This window comes from Aquarana catesbeiana, linkage group LG08 (genome assembly GCF_042186555.1).
Source record: "Aquarana catesbeiana isolate 2022-GZ linkage group LG08, ASM4218655v1, whole genome shotgun sequence".
Lineage (NCBI taxonomy): Eukaryota > Metazoa > Chordata > Amphibia > Anura > Ranidae > Aquarana > Aquarana catesbeiana.
In genome coordinates, this window is record NC_133331.1 from 48,758,288 (window position 1) to 48,765,975 (window position 7,688).

Consider the following 7,688-nt stretch of genomic DNA (forward strand, 5'->3'; position numbering starts at 1 on the left):
GAGATAGACATGTAGCTCAGTCTGCAGAACTGGCAGGAGAGGAGTAACCTCATGGACCCAATTGCTGGTTTACCGTTTACAATGCTGCTCTTGCTCAGGGAGACTTTTGTGTCTGATCAGTGGGAGAGGCAATTTACATGTACAGCTGCAGGAAAGACTGCTATAATAAGACATAGAGCAACTAGTGTTAAACCAACCCTCCATCCACTAGGGGGCACACTGAGGCTATGGACTGCTAGAGACTCTGAGGAGACGTTTGAAGAATTGTGGGGCATGTAGTTTCTCCAGACTGAATTAGCTTTAAATTCTAAGAGGAAAGGACTTGAGCTTCCAGAGGCACTGTGGTGGAGGGGAGGAGGAATGTTATAACTTTCCAAGCTGAGGAGTGGAAGAGGTGAGAGACTTGAAGAGAAACAGAGGCGGTAAGCAGACAGAGAGACAAAGTTGCAGACATTCTAGTACATCTGAGGACAACCTGGATGCTGGCTGAGCCTGCTGTTTAACTGGAGAGACAGACGCTAAGGACTCTGACCGGAGGATACTTTTTCCAGTAAGCAGGAGATCCCCTGAGTCGGTGGGAGGTCGCTGACCAACCCTGCATTACACCTTGATAAAAGAGGGTCAGAGTTGTCAGAGTTGTCTGCAAGAAACATAGTGGCAGTGCCTGCATCAGTTCTTAAAGGGACATTATCTTGAGCACTCCACCATTAATAGTTGGGCCCCAATGAGCTGGCCAGAGGAAATATAGTAGTATATTACTGACTGTTGAACAGTTATTGTGATATATATATATATATATATATATATATATATATATATATATATATATATATATATACAATATGGTATATCTCCCTCTGGTTAGGGTAGGGTTGCCTAGTATAGGGTTCAAGAGGGGGTCATGCTTTATAGCAGGTATTGTTTCTGCAGCATATTACCACTACCGTTTAACCACTGCAGTAGATTTCTCCTACTGTTTACGCAATACATTATATTTATTCTTTTGTTTATCCTGTTGCAATATAATTCTTGCTATTACTTAACTGCTGTCATTCCTGGTGTTTATGCACCTTCAGCCTTTGGGGTGTATATAGATATCTGCAATAAACACTCCCCTTATGATGCTATTTTGCAGAGTCATGGGCATGGGAGCAGGGGGCCCAATTCATCCAGCGGCTTCTTTGGGGGGGGGGGGGGTGTGTGTGTGTGTGTGTGTGTGTGTGTGTGTGTGTGTGTGTGTGTGTGTGTGTGGGGTTGTAACTACAGACATAACCAATAAAAGTATGAAAACCACCTCAGCTGCTTAATATACCAGTTTTTAGATGGTAAGTTATAGAACACCCCTTGGTCTGCAAGTGGCTGACCCTACCTGAACCTCTAATAATAGCTCAGTCCAGGATTCATTCTATAATGCTTCTAAGAGCCATTTCTCTAAATCATTTACCATCCACTGAAACAATTTTAATGCTATCCAGTGACAGCTAGTCTTTCCAGTTAACTAATTAAGCAGAGTAAGCTACTCTTTAAATCCATATTCCACAGCTCAGTGGAGGCGGATTTCCTTTATCTCTGCCAATGTAAAGATACTTTTGTAAAAATGTTAGTTTAATTTGACAGGAGAGAACAAAGATTACTGAATTGGCATTTCAAACAGGTTTGAGGCACATTTAGTAGGAAAAATGTCACAGCTATATTAAAGAACATTCCTTCTGGATAGTGTCCAATAGAAATAGGGTATAGGTTCTTGGTAGGCTCGGGCTGTTTCTTCATTCACTGAACAGGTAACGCAAATGGTCCATTCGTTTATTGGACTGAACCTCCAACTGCAGGAAAGACATTCATACCACCACTAAGGGCTCTTTCACACTGGCAATTGGGAAGGAAAAGGATTGGGGGAAGGGGGGACATAGCCGGATCAAGGGAGTTGCCCCCCAAAGCACCCGGACTACCCCCTTCGTTCTGGGTGCTCTGCCCAGTCGCTGAGGTCCTTTGCCATTCCAGTACCCAGCTCATCCTCCCCTCCATACACAGAGCTGAAATCATGTTCCTTTACACACAGTCACAATCGTCACAGGATGTATCTGGCTACTGCAGCCACATCGCTGTTCTGATCAGGAAATTTCGTTGTTGTGTGTAAAGGAATGTGATTTCTGCTCTGTGTCATGTAGATAGGAGGCGCTGTGTGCAGAGCTGGGATGATAAAGGAGCTCTCCCAAATGCTGTGCCAGCAGTGACCTCTGTCCTCTGCCAGTCTGCTGCCCCCTGTACATTGCTCTAAAAACCAATAGCCTCTGTATACTACCCGACAAAAACTGCTGATCCTAACCTCTGCCTCCCTAACATTTTTACTGCACCCCACCCCCCCACATCAGAACAGGCTAAGGCTAGATTCGGGGGGGGGGGGGGGGGCATTACTACACCACCCTCTGAAAAGTGAACCACTCTGGATCACTTTTCAGAGTTCAGTAAGCATTACAACCTGTCTGAAAGAGCCTCAGCAACTGAAGAGGACTGGGGATGCATCATTTGGTGCCAAGATAATGGCACTCTTTGAACTCGGAGGGGCTCAGTTGGCTGCACTGATTTTAACTTTGTTCACACTAACATTCGCCATTTGCCCACTATTCAAACCCATGCATTTTCACCCAGCACTGTTGTCCAACATAGAAAACTGATAGCAGGAAAAGGACTACATGGCCCATTGAGTCTGCCCCTTAGTGGACGGGAAAAGATTGTTGACAGAAAGACTTTGACGGGAAGACTTTGACTGACAATTGCGCAGTCATGCAACACTGTACCCAAATAAAATTTGTATCATTTTTTTCACACAAATAGTGATTTCTTTTGGTAGTATTTGATCACCACTGGGGGTTTTTATTTTTTGCTAAACAAACAAAAAAAGACGGAAAATTTTGAAAAAAAAACAAACAAGTTTCATAGTTTGTTATAAAATTTTGCAAACAGGTATTTTTTCTCCTTCATTGATATGCGCTGATGAGGCTGCACTGATGGGCACTGATAGGCTGCACTGATGGGCACTGATGGGCTGGACTGATAGGTATGGACAAGGCAGCACTGATAGGCAAAGATAAGGTGGCACTGATAGGCACAGATAAGGTGACACTGATGGGCACTGATGGGTGTCACTGACAGGTAGCATTGATAGATGGCACTGATGGGCACTAATTGGTGGCACTGATAGGTGGCACTGATGGGCACTGGTAGGTGGCACTGATAGGCAGAACTGGTGATAAGGCACTGATTGGTGACATTGATAGGTGGTACTGTGGGCACTGATGGGTGGCACTGTGGGCACTGGTAGGTGGCGCTGGTGGGCACTGGTAGGTGGCACCGTTGTGCACTGGCAGGCACAGATGACTCTGCGGCTGCTCTCCTTGACCGGGACCGATGTCCCTCTGAGAGCTGCCGGTGATCGGCTTTTTTTTTCTCTTCACGCTTTCAGTGTGAGGAGAAAAAATAGCAGAGTACCGGCTCTGTATACATCACACGATCAGCTGTCATTGGCTGACAGCTGATCACGTGGAAAGGGGTCAGGATCGACCCTTTACTCCGATCTGTGATAAGCCAAGTCTCATAGACTCGCTGATCACAGAGTGCGCCGTGCGCTCCCTGCAGGGTGCGCACAGGCCGCTCGAGCACGGGAGGACTTCTATTGACGCCATCCCAGCAAAGTAGGTCCGTGCTGTAGCCGTCATTCGGCTATAGTGTGGACGGGAAGGGGTTAAGGTTTAATTAAAGTCAAAACTTTTTTTCAGTTTTTGGATGGAGTGTTGAGTGATTAGACACCTGTCAGGTTTTTATTGTAGTCCGTGTCCCCATTGGGGAGAATCATTGGGGAGAATAACCCTCTCTGCATGCCCTGTAAGGAAAAAACGGAGGGGGAGGCGCCGACCTGAGTGTAGTATTAAAGTGATGACTTTAATAGGATAATATTAAAAACACTTACAAGATGATAGAAGATGCATGCTCGTCAAAGTAAAGTGCAGTCCTGGCATTCCACATGGCATTCCTTCTAGAGGCCAAAAGAAGGAGCAGTCAGCTCCGAGCGTGTAGCCTTTCATCACTGCAGCCCTGCCTAGGTCCAATCAGACGCCGGTGACATCAATTCCTGTTCCACGGTCCATGCTGGTCTGTGTGGAGCTGCTTGGTTCCTTTGCTCCTGGAGAAACGCTGTGATCCATTCAAGCCAGCTGCTCAATCCTTACCAGCTATCCAGAACAGCGGTGGGACCCACAGAGCCATGTGGAATGCCAGGACTACACTTTACTTTGATGAGCATGCATCTTCTATTATCTTGTAAGTGTTTTTAATCTTATCCTATTAAAGTCATAATTTTAATACTACACTCAGGTTGGCGCCTCCCCCTCCCTGTTTTTTCCTTACATGTCTTGCAGAGTTCTGGACACACTCTGAAGGATGGCTGCCTTCCTTTTTAACCCTTAATACCCCTTTCTATGGATACATCACCATCCAGCTATTACAGCCACAAACTATACCCCTAAGGATTACTCCATCTGGAGCGCCAGATAAACACTGACTATACTGCTCTCTGTATGTCCTGGTTACCATTCTCACAAAGAATGAAAGTGAAAGAAATTGCCGGTAACAAAACATTTCTGGAAAGATGTATTTCTTATGATTTCAACACTGTTTGAAATCCCTATCAATCCTGATCCTACAATAGCACTTTTAAACTTAAAACCGGCCTCTCTTTCCTACCGCCAATTCAAACTCCTATTACAGATCACTACAGCCGCAAAACAAACAATTGCCAAAGCCTAGAAATCCCCGTCCTTAATAATTTCTGAAACTAAACATAGAATCAATCAAATAAAACAAAAATAAAGGGAATGCTACAAGACGAAAACACACGCCAATAATCCAAGTGTGCTATCATAAAGTGCATGCATATAGAAAAAGTCCAAAACAAGCTGCAAATATGTGCTATGTTAGCTCCACAATATATATAGTGAGAAAGTCCAAATAATGTTTTGATTCCGCACTTGAGGTGATAAGCTGTGACCAACACCTCCACACGTGAAAAAAAGGTGGATATAGAGTCCTCCTTTGGATTAAACTCTTACCAGAATGTACTGGGTAATATGCCTAAACACCGGAACTTTACTTGGACAATCTGGATGGTTCTTTCAATATCTATTGGAGCCAGGAGGGTGGATCACATATGGCTTCCATCCATTAACTGGAATATCTCTAAACCAGCAAGGATATCGTATCTATGAGCACGGATGCGCAGGAGTGGCCAACGCCACCCCCCCCCCCCACACACAGACAATCATCAGTATCGGACGAGAGGCAGGCAGCTTCACAAACGCACCAATGCACCTGGATCTGCTGTCAATATAGCACAGCCATAAACAACATTTCAAAATGTTACCACATGTTATTGTCATAATATAGTATACAGTGCATTCACAATACATAAAATTGATAAATAATTAAATTATACATCACTGTAGTTACACAACAATAAAAATGAAGTTAAAAATAACGTTGAAACCAACAGAAATCAGAGCAGGACTAGAGGACCCTATCACTTTGGTGGAATTACAGCGAGCAATGGGAGGGATGAAACCAGGCAAAGCTCCGGGACCAGATGGGCTTACCCTGCAGTACTACCAAACTCTCCTACTACTCCTAGGCTCTCACAAGGTGAGGATGTTTAACGCGAAGGCGCCCCTCTCCCTAGAGACGCCCTGAGGTCACACATATCCCTCATACCAAAAGAAGACCAATATCCCTCCTATAGACCAATATCCCTCCTGAACGTGGATCTTAAGCTATTCACGAAGGTATTGGCCAACAGACTAACCCAATTCATGCCAGACCTAATTCACCTAGATCAAGTGGGGTTCATCCCTGCCCGGGAGGCAAGGGATAACACCACCAAAGTGCTCAACCTCATTCATATAGCTACCAAAAATAAAACCCTGTGTGTCTTTCTCAGCACAGACGCCGCGTCAACTGGGGTTTCATGACAGCAGTCCTCAAACAGATCGGCCTAGGACACAAAATGCTACAGTGGATCTCTAGTATCTACTCTATACCCGCAGCCCAAGTCAAAGCCAATGGAATTCTCTCAGACTCTTTCAAAATAACAAATGGCACTAGGCAGGGATGCCCACTCTCAACTCTTCTTTTTGCCCTAACCTTAGAACCCTTTTTATGCACTGTGCGATCAAATCCCGACATATTGGGTGTGACAGTAGAAGGAACTCAACATAAAATCTCTGCCTACGCAGATGACCTCATGTTCTCTCTAACTAATCCAGTGGTGTCACTACCAAACCTCCTCAAGGAGTTCGATAGATATGGAAATCTGGCCAATCTAAAAATCAACTTTAATAAATCGGCTGCAATGGGGATCAATATACCGCCAGGTAGATTGAACTCTCTAAAATAACAATTCAAATTTAAATGGTCGGATGCCTCCCTCAAGTACCTGGGAACTCTAATTCCAAACGACCTAAAACCCACCTTTGAACTCAACTTCCCACCCCTACTGAATCAGACCAGATTACTGCTGGAGGACTGGATAAAGGACTCCACTCCTGGTTCGGTAGGTGTAATCTGCTTAAAATGTCTATACTTCCGAAATTCTTGTACCTATTCCAAGCCCTACAGATTAAAATCCCACCCCAATACTTCAAACAAATACACTCCCTCTTTATCAAATTTATCTGGGAAAAATCAAAACCTAGGCTACGTAGACGATACTTAACCTTACCCAAGCACTATGGAGGATTAGCCCTCCCAGACTTAAAGAATTATTATTTGGCCGTTCACTTAGGCAGAATAATAGATTGGAATCGCCATAACAAAAACAAACTATGTACACAGTTGGAACAGGCACAGTCCGAGGCCACACTGAAAGGAGCGGTCTGGTGCTACGACCAGCTATCTCCAACATTGAAGTCACACCCTGTAATTGGCACTACCCTCCGGGTAGGTGCATCCACAATATTTGCAACCTCCCTCTCCACTAACAACTCCCCTCTTTATCCTATACTAGGTAATCCTGCCTTTCCTCCTGGCCTGAAACAAGCCGAATATGAGACATTTACATCAACTGGCAGGGATAGAGCCTCGCACTTCCTAGTAGATAATATCTGGCCCTCCGTACAAGCCCTTACTGCTGACAATGGTCAATTCCAACTGTCATTTTGGCAAGCAATACGATTGCACCATTTCCTACATTCAATCCCCAACCCGGCACAATTTAACCGTGACCTGACGACTTTCAAAGACTATTGCAGAGATGAGGGAGTCTTACCTCAAGTACTATCTAAAACTTACGTTCTACTCAACTCTCCCCCAGAACAACCGGATCTGACATTCATACAAAAATGGGAAAATGACCTACAACGCCAGTTTACTAATGTCCAAAAAAAAACAATCATCAGATTCTCCCTGAAAACATTTGCACAAAGACACAGGAACTTAACTACAAGATCCTGACTAGATGGTACTATACCCCTAACAGACTACACAAGTACTTCCCGGCTACCTCAGACAAATGCTGGAGGTGCCAAACAGATAAAGGGATACTCCTCCATATCTTCTGGTCTTGCCCTCTGCTTCAGCATTTTTGGACGACAGTCCGAATGATTATTTAAAAATTCACGGATTACACGATAAGCGATGACCCA